We start from the raw sequence: 16,513 nt of genomic DNA, 5'->3' as shown, positions 1-16,513 counted from the left end.
TATTTCAGAATGGACGCTAATCCTCTTCTCCAAGCTTTCCAAAACTTCAATTGGAAGTGTTAAACTGGAAGTAACATCAGACATATTAAATGACTAAAAATATAAGTTTTAAAATTATTACATTTAAAAATTATCCACAGATTATTTAAAATTTAGTCTTTTATCTATAAATTTTTAAAACAACTAAAATTTTTAACTAAACTTTAATAAACTGAATCATAATTATTTATAATTTTTTTTCTTGTTAGATCATTTCTTAAAATAAAGCATTAAAATTAGCTATATATTAAACTAATTTTTAAATGCTTTATTTAAGATAGGTCTAGTGAAAATTTTTTTGTTTTTTTATGTTTTATTCTATTCAACTTCTCGAATTTAGTTAAAATATTCAACAAAAAAACTAAAAAATAAATAACTAAATAAAAAATAATTTAGTTTAAAAATCTAAATATCTGCCATTATCTTGCTTGTTGCAGCAAAATTTATACCTTTTCAAAGCTGTCTAATTTTAAGACTTATATTATTGAGTGAAAATTTGAAATATTAATTGCGATTGTTTTGTAATCATATACAAATTTACTTCTGTAAATCAAAGACTTTGATAGTAATCATAAAAAAGTAGATTTAATTTTCTTTAACTAATGTTAATGTATGAACTTCAAGTATTCTTTGAGAATTTTATTCTAACATTGCAAATGTACTAAGCACTCCAAGTAAAATACTTTTTTCTACTATACAAAAATTAATTGTTAATTTGTTTTTACTCAACTAAAATTAATGGTGCAGCTTAATAAACTAAAAAACGTAAAAGTTTTTTTTAAATTTCTGTTTTAAAACTAAAAACTATTTTTTAGTTAAGTAGTGTTTTATATTTGAAATTTATAAATTTTGTAACCTTTTTAAACAAAAGTGTTATAATTTTTCTAAAAAAGGTGTACACGACATTTTAGACATTAAAGATTTAAGTTTCAATTCGCTTAAATTTCTCGAAATTCTGAGAAATTGTGAACTATCTGGTTTAATTAGTTATTTTTGAATTTTTGTTTTACACGATAAATATCTTTAATAACAGAACTTTATTGTAATTTTTTTTTTCTACTTATGACTATTTAAAAAAAAACCAAAACATTGTTTTAGCCTATTTTAGTAAAGTTATTTTCTGTGATTATAGCATATTGTTATAAAATTTTTTTCTAATCAGAACTTTTAATACTCAGACTATCTTGTCCTGTTTTTGTTTTTTGATTTTAAGTTGTAAAAAAAAATAATTTAAGAATAAAATTGTCGTAAATATATACTTGTTCATCATCAACTATATTAGTAGTCATCTAGCTAAATAAAATATGTGCACCCTAAAGTGAAATTTTCTCATAATGTAAAAATTAGCTTTAATTTAGCTTTAAAACTTCTTAAGACTTGTTTTTGCTCTTCACTTAAAACTCTAGAATATGTAGAGTAAGTTTAAATTTTAGGACTTTTTATGCACCCCAAAACAGGTTTAAAGCACCTGAAAATACATTTCATGCACACTAGTGTGCACCGATGCTCACTTTAATTACCACTGATTTATATCACTGATTCGTGTAACAAAAAAAAAACTATATTAATATAAAAAGTTTCGTTTTTACACAAAATTATTTATGTTTTCTTAACGTATACTGTGTTACATATCAAATAATATTTCAACATTTATTGACACTCTAGTTAAAATGTCAAAAAAAGTTTAAGTTTTGAAAAAACAAATTAAAACAATTTTAAAAATTTATAAATAACAGCGAGAGACTGAAAATAAATGTTGACAAGTTATTACTTAAAGTAAAAATAATTATTTAACTAGGAAAGTTTTTAAAATAAACTTAAAATATTTAAAAAACATTGTAAGTTTTATTGTCGGTCGTAAAGTTTTTAAATAAACAAAAATAAAAGGTAAGATAATAAATGTTCAATCAATTTTATTTAGCTTGCTTTTAATATAATCTAATTATTCAAAAATCTAATAAAAAACGTTGTTTTATTAAGGGGTATAAAATACAAAACAAAATTATAACACGTTCAGAACAGACTTTTACTGGTTCTACCAAGGTTTCAGTGTTAAGCAGCTCTTAAGAACAATAACAAAACGACAACCTAAAGCACGTTATATATATATATAGAAAAAGAAAGGTAATTTAGAGGTAATTAGTGGTACTTTGTTCAGTATTTATAAATGGTTTACTATCATTTCAAACTCGCTATCATTTTAACCCGATCATTTTTAACCGGATCACTTCTAACCCGATCATTTCTAACTCGATAGTTTCTAACCCGATCACTTCTAACACGATCATTTCTAACCTGATCATTTCTAACCCGATCACTTCTAACCCGATCTTTTCTAACAAGATTATTTCTAACCTGATCATGTCTAACCTGATCATTTCTAACCTGATAGTTTCTAACCCGATCTAACCCGACAATTATTAACCCTACCCGTATTAATATGTTTGTTTATTATTGTTTTAGAATAAGGGTTTGTTTTAAAAACAAACTAATCTCAACATAGTTTTTTTTAATGAAATTTAGTATGTTTTGTTTAAAATAAAACTTGATGTTTTGATAGCTTTTGTTAAAATTTAATTTTGATATTTATTGCTATTGGAAATTTGTTATCCTACACTAAACCCAGCTTGAAAAATCTGGGAAGTTTAAACTGAATGAAATTTCACAAAAAGAAGAAAATTTATATACCTTATAATCAAAAACTACAGTTTTATCTAATATTTATAGACTAACAGCAAAATAAATCAACACTTAAATATAATACTAATTCTCTTAGTTACAATTTGAAGGAGAATGAATTTAACAAATATGGTTTTAACTCTATAATAAGCAAGTTAAACATCAGTTCTTCCATCGATCAGTGAGTTCCAATGAAACAAAACACAGCTACACAATGTTTCAATTTAGAATTAACTTCCGATTTCTTTTCCACAAAAATCTTTCTCTTCAAAATTCAGCAACACATATTGAGACGATTTAGTAAATTCTTTCAAATATATTAGTGCAGCAATCAACAAAATAGTCTAATTTACGCACTTCTGGTTCATGGTTACTTTTATAAAATTTATTTAGAACATACTAGAAAGTCAGAATTCAAACTATAAAAGTTCAAAAATAAAACTTCTTCTTTTTTATCGATTATTTTTGTCGCATTACCAAAGCATAATCGATACAATTAAGATAAACCTTATTGGAATTAAGGTACAGACAATTAAGGTAAAAATATCAAAAACTAAAGTGCATTGAGTAACCTCTAAATTAAAAATTTTAAGTCCAAAGCACATTAAGAATACAGGTCAAATAAATATCTATTGAAATTATTAGAAAACGTTTATTATTTACAGAGGAAAGGCGCTGCTAATTAAATCAAACTTTAGAATAAACCAAATTCTACATATTAAATCAATGGTATATAATTTAAAACTTGTTAAACTACTTATAGTTTCTTATATAAAGTATCTTATCTTAATCAAGTAGACTTAAATCAAAGTTGTTCAATTTTTTTGCAAAAAATAGTTTTGTTTGAAAGCTAATTCCAAACTTAAACTGAAAGATAATAATGACTGCAAGAATTTTTCGATTTATTTTCGTTATATTTAGTCATTTTAATAAGGTTCAAAAATGGATTATAAATTACTTGTAGTTAACTAGTTTTAAAAAGCATTAAAAAAATTACAAGTCTTTTGAATTCTAAACATTAAATATTATGTTTTGATATTCGTCAATGTAAGAAATACAATGAGTAATGTAGCCGTTAAAGACTACTCTGTACTTTTTCTTTAAGATATTCTTTGTGGTTAGTATATATTTTTCAAGTATAGAGACTAGATTGGCAAGTTGCATTCAAGTTTTGGGCGAATTTATATAAGTAACAACTTTTTAAGAATATTAATATCAGTATATATGAAACTTAAAATAAAATAGCTAACAAAATTTAGTAATTGTAATAAGTATGGTGGTTTAATTTTAAAATATTATTACTAAATTCTAAGTTCTTAAAACGAAAGTGTATACTATTTAATATGTCAAAAGTAGAGGTAGACGTTTTTTTAATATTTAGAACCTGTCATTTACTAGAACTTAAATTTAATTATCCTTTATTTAGCCAATGGTAAACGATTTTTAAAGATTAAATGAGATATGTTATATAATAAACTTAGCTACAAAAGTTAAGTGTTGAAAATTTATTATTTTGCTTCTTTTTCTTCTGTATATAGAGCAAAATAAATTTACATTTACCATGAAAATTTAAAAGTTTTCAAAATTCAAAAAATCAAAAACAGTTTCACACGATTAATAGTAAAAACTTTATTTTTTTTATATCTTGATATCTATTAAAATTTATTGATTTACAGGTTTCCTAAAAACACAAAGACTTAAGGTTATTTAGCGATAATTAAATATGAAATGTAGGTATAAGTTATTTGATTAATTTATATAACGTAAAAACATATAATGAAATAATAAAGTTAGTTTGTTTTGTGACACTTTAATATAGGTTTAAATTTCTAATGAATAAAATATTCATAACATTTTTAGAAATTTAGAGGTGTAAAAAACACGGAGAATAAAGTCAATAGACTTCAAGCTGCCTTTACTGTAATGAATAAAAAGTAAATATGTTGCGTCTAATAATCGTCTAAAAAAACAGTTGATTTTAGGGAACAAAGAACTCGATTTAGTTTATATAAACTTCTGCTCCTAGTTATACTTAATTTAACTATAATTAATCTACAATTGTATTTAAAAATATTTTTCAGTACTTATTTTGTTTTTACTTGCGTTATTTCAATTGTTTATAATAAAGTAAATTTTAAAGAAATTATTGTCAACTAAAGTACTAATTTAAGCCGTAATTAAAAAATTTTGTACATTTTATAGATTTAAGTGAAGGTTTTAAAGAAGATTGCCTAGGCGAGTATTGTTTAACCTCGGACTTGTTATACAAATAAACATGACTGTTTGATTATTAGTGACATTTTTTGCTCTAGAACTAAGTAGGATTTTGTTAATGATGTGAAATCAAGAAGGTCAATCGACGTAACATACTTTTGCGGTTTGTTATATGACATAACTGTTTTGATATCTAGGTTATATCTAAGTATCACAATTTTCCACTTAATAGTTCAAAAGTTTTCAATTTCTCCTAATGTTTGTTTGAATTCCATTATTTTAATAGGAATATCCAAGTTGTATAATAGGTGTGAAAAAATATTCAAAAAAAATTTAAACTATCTTACTATAAAATGTTAATACATTAGTCAGCAATAATGCAACATTTACAACAGACTTACAATGTATTTTTTAGACCGTAATATAAAGGTTTTGTATCTAATATTACAATTGTGAAGGTTTACTTTTAAAAATTTGCTTATGTTAGAATTATTAAAGCAACGTAAATTACTATAAGATTCTATATAAATATAGTTAAAACCATTTAATTTAAAATCCTACAAATAAAAGTTAAAAATGTTTTAAAGTAAACGAAATAGTGAACTGTTTTTCTTTAACTTGTACATGGTCTGTTATAAGTAGTTTGAAAATATAAAAATAATAAAAAAATTAAAAAAATTAAAATTATGTGTAGGATAAAATATGAAATAATAAGGTGTTAAAAAAAACTTATGTTAAGATAATACTAAAAACAACATTTATGATAACGATGTTTTTCACGTAACACATTAAAATCATAATGTTTGAAAGAAACTAAAAAAAAAATATTTTATAACTTTATTAAGACTAGTTTGTTTTTGCATGAAACTAAGATTTAAAAATAGAAATAAAATAAACAATCAGAATGGGATAGAAACGATCGGGTTAGAAGTTATCGGGTTAGAAATGATCGAGTTAGAAATGATTGGTAAGTCGGGTTAGAAGTGATCCTGTTAGAAATGATCGGGTTAGATATGATCAGGTTAGAAGTGATCCTGTTAGAAATGATCGGGTTAGATAAGATCAGGTTAGAAGTGATCGGTTTAGAAATGATCGGGTTAGAAATAATCTTGTTAGAAATGATCGGGTTAGAAGTGATCGGGTTAGAAATGATCGGGTTAGAAGTGATCGAGTTAGAAATGATCGGGTTAGAAATGATCGGGTTAGAATTGATCGGGTTAGAAATGATCTCGTTAGAAGTAATCGGGTTAGAAGTATTGGGTTAGAAGTGATCGGGTCAGAAGTGATCCGGTTAGAAATGATCGAGTTAGAAGTGATCGGGTCAGAAGTGATTGAGTTAGAAATAATCAGGTTAGAAATTATAGGGTTAGAAGTGAACGGTTTAGAAATGGTAGCGGGTTAGAAATGATCGGCTTCCTTATAAGTATTATTAAGTATTAGTAGTTTAAAAAGAAAATTTAATTAAAATACAACTAAATCAATCATTAACGACGGAACTTAAAAATTTTAAATAAAAAATCACGGAATCAGCGAACAGAGCTTGCTGCCTTGTGCCCTCACTTCAGCTTGTGCTATTTTTAGTTTAATTTAATCTTATTTTATTCATTGATAGTTTATTCTTTTTAATCGCCTTTTAATTAAACATACTTATCTTATTTAAAATTGTTTACTATTTCGTCGTAAATGCTTGATTTATTTGTAATTTAGTTAAGTTTTCGTCATAAACTACTAATGCTCATTAATATTTAAAAATACTTTTTTAAGTATCACTAATTACCGCTAATTACCTTCCTATCTCTATATATGTAACGTGCTTCGGATTGTCGTTTTATTATTCCACCTGAAAAGCTGCTTAGCAGTAAACCTCGGTAGTACCAATAAAAGTCTGTTCTAAAAGCATTGTCTTTTTATAGTTGCTCACATTTTCTTTGAGCACTTTATTATTATCTAGCTAGTGACTTTTATAGCCTAACATATATAAAACAAGTAGTAAGATTCTTTCATTGAATATAAAACTAACATTTATTAGGCGCTTAACTAACAAATCATCAAGTTTTTTAGACTTTAGTTAAAAGACTAGTTTTAAAGAATTTTCAAAATAATACGTGTTTAAAGGTAGAAATATATAATCTAGGAAATTTAATAAAAATTCAAAAATGTTTCGACTAACTTTGGTAGACTACTACTAAGCAACAACTGAGAGTTGTAAGATTTTTAAACCTTTTTAAATATCAAATTCTTTAAATATTTTTGAATCTTATAATAGTTTTTATAATGTATTGTATTTACTTAAATCCATAAAATCATAAGTTTTTCATTAAATTTTTTATTATTTAAGCTAAAAAAATTTTGTGAAAAACTAAAACAAGTTTTACTCCAACAAAAAAACCGTTTTATAACTTCCTTAATTAAGTAATAAATATTAAAGATAAAAAAAGTAGTATCTTTAAACAAGGTAGTATCAGAAAACAGCTGATTGCGAGTGAGTTCCGAGAAGGAAAGAAAAAATATTTTAATACACCTGTAATTTTTAACCAAAGTTTGTTAACATTTTTTTTTAAAGTAGCTTTACCATTTTAATATCTTATGGCATGTTAAATATAAATTGACCGATTAGTATTATATTCAAGGAAGCCAACTCATAGCTTTTAACACTCTCTAAAACACTAACTAAGTATGGTAATTGAACTGCAGTTTAAGAACAAGTTTGGCTACTAACTTACAACTTGAACTTAGCTGTATGAGATCTAAAACATTTAAACATCCGACCAGAAGTTTTAAAAGGAGTAATTTAACATAATTTTTTAACTCTAATTATCGTAAATATAAGTTTACTTACGCATTTCATTAATTATACAATTCATCTATGCAAACAATTTAAGGTTTGATTCATTTTAAAACTTCAGTTTTAATTATAATTTACACTATATTTCGTCTAAAAAATATACTAAACTTTGTTTTATATCTACAAAAAAGTTTTAAAACGAAAGATGAGACATAGAATGTATTTGAAACTTTAAGAATTTAAACTGATAGTTAAATAGCAAAATAATTGTTTGAGAACATTTTAACTTGGTCAATTAAACGTGTTTCAGTAAAAAAAAGATATAACTTAAAACTCTGTATGTTTTGCAATATAAAAAGGAGTTTACGTGGAGGCAAACTTTCTCACAAAAATTTTACATATTTAATTTTACAAGTTTGAAATATTTTAGGTAAGTGTAACTTATTTTTTCGAGCGAATAATCAGAAAATTTGTGTTACGTATTTATACAAATTTAATTATAAAGTACTAAATGATTATTTATCATATCTGTTTTTCTGAAACTTTAGATTCAGATTTAACTCAACATGTTTGATAAGCTGATAAAGCAAATAAGCACATAAGAGATGAAATGTAAAAACTAGAATTTAGTATTTATCTAATTTAGTATTTTCTTTCCTAGCTAGATAAACAATCGTTTAACAACTTTTACCGGGTTTTCGTTCGACTTTTAATTTATATGTCTTTGAATTTAAAGTAGTTACAATATCGTTAAATCTACGCTATTTAAACGTAACTGCGGTTTAAATGACAACAAAGTTAAGATAGCAATGATAATTTCAAATCAATTTTGTCTATACATTTTAAGCATCAAAAAGTTTTTCACTTTAATAATTTAGTAGTTTCACACATTTGACAATGCATTCAAATATTAAAAAACAAATAATTTATTTGTTTAAATACTTTTTCATATTACTAATTAATGTAAATTATCTTCTTCGTTTACAAGTCTTGTAGTCTTGGTTCTGAAAACAAAAATGTTTGTCAATTTATTTTTAGCATCCTTACTATATTTTATTATGCTAAAAACTGCTAAAAACAAAAGAAATGTTCACTTCAGGACTTTCGATTCATACGTTTCAGAATATAACTTAAGGTTTCCAAAAAGTACCCTCGAGTTTAAGAAAATAAGAAATTTTTCAGCAAGCTAAAGATAATATTTAAAAATCACGACTTTAAAAAATTAGATTAAGTGAAATCAGTTTTATTGTTTTGAAACTTATGAGAAATTATCTATTATGTAGAAAGACAAACGTAAGTGAACAAATAATTTTGTTTTGATATTATCGTAGAGTTTTTAATAACCCACGCGTTGCTTTAAAAAGCGTAAAAAAAAGATACTAGTTAGTCTTTAAATTTACTACTCGCTATTTTATTTTATAGAAAATAACGTGATACTTTTAAAATCTTGTATGGCTAAAAGTTTGTTTTATAAAGTGCGGCAACTCTTTTGTTTCTACGAAAAGTATTATGATTATATATACTATGTTGGCTGTAATGTGGTTGTTTATTTTAAAACAGTAGGTAAAAAATAATTTATAATCAAAAGAAAAAAAAAAGTTTAAATAAAGTTTTTGTCAAATAAAGTTAAAATACAAACGGTTCAAAGCATTAATACTCTTGATAGAATTAGTCTTCAAAGTCTGCTAAATTCTGAGTAGAAGAGTGGAATTTTAAAATATTTATAAAAAGTAAAAATTATGTAATTACCTACCGTATAGACAAACAATACCATGCAAAAAGAAACAAAGTTTCAGTGAAAAGCATAGCATAGTGCTTTGAAATCAGCTAACAAAAGTTATTTAAACATTTTTTTAATTTAAGTGAGTTTTTTCTAACAACTCAGGAACTTTAACACAAAAGAAATAATGAGGAAGTCGTGTGAAAGGTTCTTCAGACCACTCATCTCTTTCTATGTCGTAACACCAGCAACCTTCCGCCCCGCCATCATGCAAGACGATCCTGTTTCCAACGGGAACAGCTTGGAAAGCATAGTCAATCCAAGTCCCAATGGAAATGGGTCCACTTCCGAGTTGAAGCTTGCTTAAGATTCCCAACGGCTTGCTGATCAGCGCGAACCCGCCAGTGACGGAATCAAACACTTCGCAGGAGCTTCTTCCGATCACAAACAGCTTGTTTTTCACCGCAACCAAGCTGAGGTCGGTTTTTTCCTCCACCATTTTCGGCATCGCGTACCAAAAGTCCACTGTGGGGTCGTACGCTTCGACTGATCTTGCTTCCCTACTCCCGCCGCAAACCACCATTCTGCCTTGAAATACCGAGCAAGCCGCCCTGTGCCTTCTCCTCTTCATTCTGGCAACTTCTTTCCAAGAGTAATCTCTCGTGCTGAACATCCTGCAAATGTCAGTTGCTATATGGCTGCCCCCAATTTTTCCCGCGCAAACGTAAATTTTGTCTACCAACGCGCATGCGCAGAAACGCACTTGTCTCGCGACCATGTTTGCTACGCGTCGCCATTTTTTTGTGAATATCGAGTACATTTCAATAGAGCTGACAAAGCCGTGCTTGTCGCTTCCGCCGAACAAATACACTTCGCCTCTCAAGTAGACCGCTCTGGCTCTGGGTCGCGCTCTTACAATTCGCGATGCAGCTGAAGTTTTTGCTGTGTAATTGATTTCACGCACATCGGGATTATCATCACCGCCGCCGACTAACATGTTGAACGAGCTTTGATCGCAGTACCTGGGCGAAGCAGCAATCCGACGATCGCGTCTTTTGCTCTTTATGGCGTTTTTCAATATGGTCGCGCAACCGTCGAAATTTGTCGAGTTTGTGTAATAATCCAGCAAACAAGCCAGAAAAGCATCTGATAACAAGCAAAGACGAACGTTGAGTAAAAGACGGCTGGCGAAATGCCTCCTTTTTTCGTCGAAGCACAACCAGAGGTCCGTTGCGTAAAAGACTTCGAGTTCGCAAGTGACGTGCAACGAAGAACTCGATAATATTCTTGCAACAAGGCCGTAGCTCAGGTGGGGAAAGTTTCTCGTTTCGCAAACCGCCGCGAAATGTCGTTTTATGAAGCGCAGCGAAGCGTGAAAAAGACGGCGTAAGTTGAAAGAGGCGGCTATTTCGTAGTATAACGTGACGTTTTCGGGATCAGTTCTTTCAAACAAGATGTTGTTTGTTTCACAGAGAAAATAGCTTCTTTTTTTCAAAGCAGTAACAAGCTCAGCTTTTCCTGTTGCAAAAAAGAATTGTTATTTTAATGATTTGCAAACAGTATTAATTGATTGTAGTTTAACTTAATATATACAAAACTTGTACACAACAAAGACAGTCAAATTCATACTTGAAAAGTTTGTTAAATGAAACTAAAATCATTTAAACTTATATACTACGAGCCATAAACAACTGATTATTTTAATAAATTGTGTAAAACTTTGATTTAAAAACAGTTAACTGGTAATAATTCATCGTTCTTAAAAGTGAAATCTAAAAAAATTTAGAAAACTATAAATATTATTTTACTATGCAAACTGCTGGGTTTATAATTAATAAAAGACGATCAGTTAAAATTATTAAATTAATGTTTATTAGACAATAAAAAAGACAATTTACTCAAAAAGTGATAAATGGTTGAAAAAAATTAAAAAAAAAAACCGAATTCGTATTAATTACCAGCAAAACTTTTTAAATTTTCTCTATAAGTTGATATCCTAAATTTTGAGACTTAGCAAAGTAAGCTTTAGAATATAGTAAATTTAGAAGTTATTCAAATATTATAAAATAAAATTAATTATTTTACTATAATATTCTTATTAATTAGATCTCTAATCTTCACTTCAGAAATATAATATTTATTTTTTTATTAATAGTCAAAAACTTTTTTTTAAACTTCAATAATTGTAGTTTGAATTGTCCGAATTTTATTTTTATCTAACCTTAATTGCTATTAAACAGAACTCGTTTCTTGTTTATATATAGCCAACACTACTCTGTTACTTAACTGAGATAAAAAATTCATAAATTAAACAATATCACAGAGGTTGACAGCCGTTAAAAAAAGACAAATTTTCTTAGAAAAAGTTGCTCGCGAGCAAAATTTTACCGAGGGCTACAGTTACTTAAACTAATTGTGTTGTTAAACTAACAAAAAGTTTTTAAATTTATGCAATTTTTAAGGACTAGCTATTAGTAACTAATAAATTAAAAGCTTAATTGTAAGCTTTTATTTTAACTAATTAGTTTTGTATTCTTTAAAAAAAGTTTTTTTCTAGCTTATAAATACATTGCGAGTCAAATATTTTGAATTAGCATTTTTCTGCTGGCCTAAGTTTGCCGACCATTGCATTATTACCTGTTTTAGTATTATCATTATTTATTTGCAAAGTCATAACATTTTTTATTTCTGAACTACTGTATTTGCATAGTTTAATAAATTCTTGTTCTTTTGTTGTCGGTTTTGCAAACTCGACAAATGGTTTTACTTCCAATTCTGTCGAATTTTCTTCAGTTTGAGTATTTTCAGTTCCTGAGAACTTGTTGCTTTTTAATACAGTAATCATTGGTATACGTTTTAAAAACTGTAAAATAAATTTAAGTTAAATAAAAAAAATTATTCATAACAACAAACCTTTAAGTAATTTATACTCATTTTAGCACAAATATTTTCTTATTTTTTATGGTAAAAAACATCAGTTTCAAACTCTGAGCCTTGCAACGATAAACGTTTTCTTGAATAAAGTGAGTGTGTTAGACTATGTGTAATTTCACCTGCCCAATTAGTATTCAACCTTTAAGTATACAAAAATAAAATAAACAAAAAATTATCTTTCAAAAGAATAATAAAACGCTTTGTGACACGCCATTTGTAGAATACTCACAAGGCTAAAATCTCAACACTAAAAACCACAAAGTCTAGAAAAATCATAAAGCTCAAATCCCCAAGCAAGTGTTCACCGGTGCTACTACAAAAAATCACACCAACAGTCCAACCAGATGATCACTCTCACCAGGGTGAACTCACAATCAGTTGTTAAAAACATACATCTAAATAGTATTATAACGATTACCTTAACCTTGAATAAGTATTTAAAAACCTATAAAGCAGGGACGTAGCTAGCTCAAAAAAGTTACAAATCTGTGAAAAAAATCACACCGAAGATAAAGCTTGATGACGTCATAGCGGCAACACAGCAAGTAAAACTACCTCTGATGTTATTGAGTTTTATGTTAAACTATGCAGTTGTATTAAAAGTTCAAAAATAAATGGAATATTTGAAGTATGAGTAATTGAAGGCAGTTTATGTTGCTCTTGACCATCTATGATATCTTCATGTTGCCACTTTTGTAAACCCACAAATTATATTATTCAAAATAAAAATAAGAAAATCACAATTAAATTTGTAAAACATTATTGATAAGCTTAAAATTTATAATTTTAAAAACATTTTTCAAATGTCAGAAAGTATTTGCAAAAATTGTTGCTTTTATTTGATTAAAATTATGCACTTTAGAAATTGCAAAAGAAAAAAAACAGATATAAATGATAAAGTTCAAAACAATTAAATAAAATTCTTTGATTTAAAGCGTTTCAAAATCTTGAAATTTTCATATTTCATAGATATACAATAACATGATATTATCTAAAATTTTCGTAGAAATATTAAGTGTGTATGTTATACTAAATGTTATTTCTAGCTTTGGTTGCATAAAGTTTTTAGTGGTAAAACTAATCAAAACAAATTTTTACTAAAAATAACTATTCCAAGTCCTGTAAATAAAAAAATTGACAAACTAATAGAAATAGATAGAAAGTATAACATATATATATTTAAATAAATAAAAATACACAAATGATTCACATTAGATATATAAGTAAAAATCACAAAACATGAAAACAAAGAAATTATCAAAAAAATTTATTTGTCAAATTTGTTATTATTTAAATATAAAAATATTCAGTTGTTAAAATAAAAAAAGTAGTAACTTTTTCTTTTTAATTATTAACTAAAAAATATAGTTTTCAACCTTTAAAATTACCTGGAATATAACATTTAACAAAAAGATAAACTGATTTGTCTTGAAAATCTATGATATAGTTTATAAGTTTTGTAAACCACTCTCAAAATTTTAAATTTAATTTAAGATAATAGAGACAATAAGTATCCTTTTAATGTTTAAAATATACAAATAACCTTCGTATTTTAAACAAGGCTTGTAAAAAAAAATGCCATCATACTTAAAAACATGTTGAAACAAGTTTCATAAATTACACAGTTCTATAGTAACATCACATTTATAGAGCTCATTCTTTAAATATCTTATCTGAAGTATTTTTTGTACCAAACTGAAGTAAATAGCACAAAAGAGCATTAAAATCTGTCTGACATAAAGTTCTCTGAAATAAGCAGGAAGATGAAAAACTGTGGCAGGGCCATATTCGAGATCCTGCAAATAGTGAAAATTTTTCGCAACATCTAGGGGTGGCTACCTTGATTGTCACAGGTACTGGGTGGGTGATTTTATTTTTATATGGTATTTGCTCAATTTTTACGTAAGAAAAACTCAACTTTTAATTTAATTTGCAATAAATCTGTAAAAGAACCAATTTGTTAAAAACCACACATAGTGTACCAAGTCTACCGTCGTAAAACAAAATAAAACTCAAAAATTAATTTTTAAAATCTAAAGCTAATAGAAAAGTATAAAATATGCTAACTTAAAAGTTTTTATTTTTATTTTCTAAACCACCATAAAACTTATCAATATAAAGATGAAAAAATAACATAGACTATGAAAAACCTTAGAAGTTTAAGAATAATAAATGACCTTTACCGCAAGATCAACAACAACAGCATCCGAGACAGCCTATGACCGGTTTCGTCCTAATTAGGACTCATCAGGAAAGCATAGTCGCGTGAAACCGCTGTTGAGATCTAACCAAGCGGGAATAAGTACGAAGTACTGAAGCGACCGTTTGTGGATAAAGTTGAAAAAATTGACACAGCTAAATTATTCGCAGCCCAACGTCTCAGACATTGTTAGTTTATTGTCAATAAGACCCAAGTAGCCCGGAGTACATCAATAGCGTCCTCTAGACTTTTGTCAAACTATTCGTTGAAGACATTACTAAATGAATAAATGATCTAACTAATACAGTCGAAACTAAATTTGATATTATCTTAAAAGCGATTTTTTTACAGAATAGCCGACCACTTGACCTCCCTGCAAGAACAGTGGTAAGTTCAGTTATTGGCTTTAATTTACAAAGAAATTTGACTGAAACGAAAGCAACCAACTATTTTTAGCACCTTCAAGATTCCCTAAACACAAGAACATCGCATGTATCCAGATTACCAGTAACATTTTAAACATAAACATTTCTTACTACAAACATGAACCAAATTAATACATCGTAGGATATTTTTTACGACCATACTCCCATCAATAAAAACCAAGTTCTGATCAAACAAATTAAAGAAAATAAAATCATATTTACGACAATAATTCAAGTATCGAGCAGCTTCAATGACAGATCGATATTCTCCAAAAGTAGCTGAATCAAAATACCGATTGCTTTAAAACTAATAAGATTATCGGCATTAATACCTGTTTCAATCAAGAGTATTTGCCTCAAACCAATTAAGTAATAAAATTTATAAATATAGTTAGCAATTACGCTCACTTTGGTGATAGAGCTAATAATTGCGAAGTCCCACAATGTGAAATGTACCAAAAATTCATAGAAAATATAGTTAGATTATTATAAACAAAACCAACAATAGTAAACATAGCGGTTTTTCAAGGAGACATTTCATTAAAAGAAACAATAAAATGCAACCCTAAAACAAATCAAAAGAATCGAATTAGAAAATTATGAAAAAGTTAACGAAAAACTTAACAAAAGTCAACTGAATCAAACAACGAAAATAGAACATTTTGTGAAAATTAGGAACTTCTTAAAACAAAGCCGACATAACTAGCGAAATACTAGTTTTACCAAATAACAAAAGTAAAACATATTACTTATTTGATACCGTTGTATGAATTTCGATTATCCCTAAAACAATAATTACTCCATACAAAGAAGATAAATTAGCACTTGAGTTTTGTGACGTCATGGTACATAAATTGAAAGTTTTAGGATATACAAATCTAAATGTTAATATTGGTTTACAACAAGATTTATCTCAAAAATTTTGTGAATTGTGACCAAACAATTCTTTTGCTATTCTTGGCTTATATATTATCGCAAAAACAAATTTAATAGTCAATGCAAAAGAAAAATTGACAACCAAACAAGAAACAGGAAACTCAAACTATCAAAAATTCTTTATGTAAAACAACCATAAAAATAAAGGTGAAAAAGCTAAAAGAAATTGCAAAAAATCATTTTATGAACAAAAACTTAAAAGTAAACATGTTCTTGGTGTTAAACTTGATAACGAAATCGTGCTCGCCGTCAAAAGGCTTTCATAACAAATGCAATAAAATCAAAAGAAATAGACAACAGCCTCAAAAAGTTGGCAGCAGGAAGTTCAATAACTTTGTAAGCGATAACAACAACCTCCTAATATCATTTTTACCAATCTTCAAAAATTGTGCAAACAAAATAATAATTTAGCTAAAGCTGTGGAGTTTTTTTCAAAAATGTTGAAAAGTATTCAGAAAGTAGTCCGTGTGGCTGCGCTGGTAGCTGTAAATATAATTTGAAAGTGGGCAATTGCCGTTCAGAGTATTTATTCAAAAATGAATAATTCTGTCATCATCAAATTCATATGTTAAAAAAATAAT

The sequence above is a fragment of the Thalia democratica genome, chromosome 5 (genome assembly GCF_965202585.1).
Source record: "Thalia democratica chromosome 5, ktThaDemo2.hap1.1, whole genome shotgun sequence".
Taxonomy (NCBI): domain Eukaryota; kingdom Metazoa; phylum Chordata; class Thaliacea; order Salpida; family Salpidae; genus Thalia; species Thalia democratica.
Note: the sequence above shows the minus strand (reverse complement) of the source record.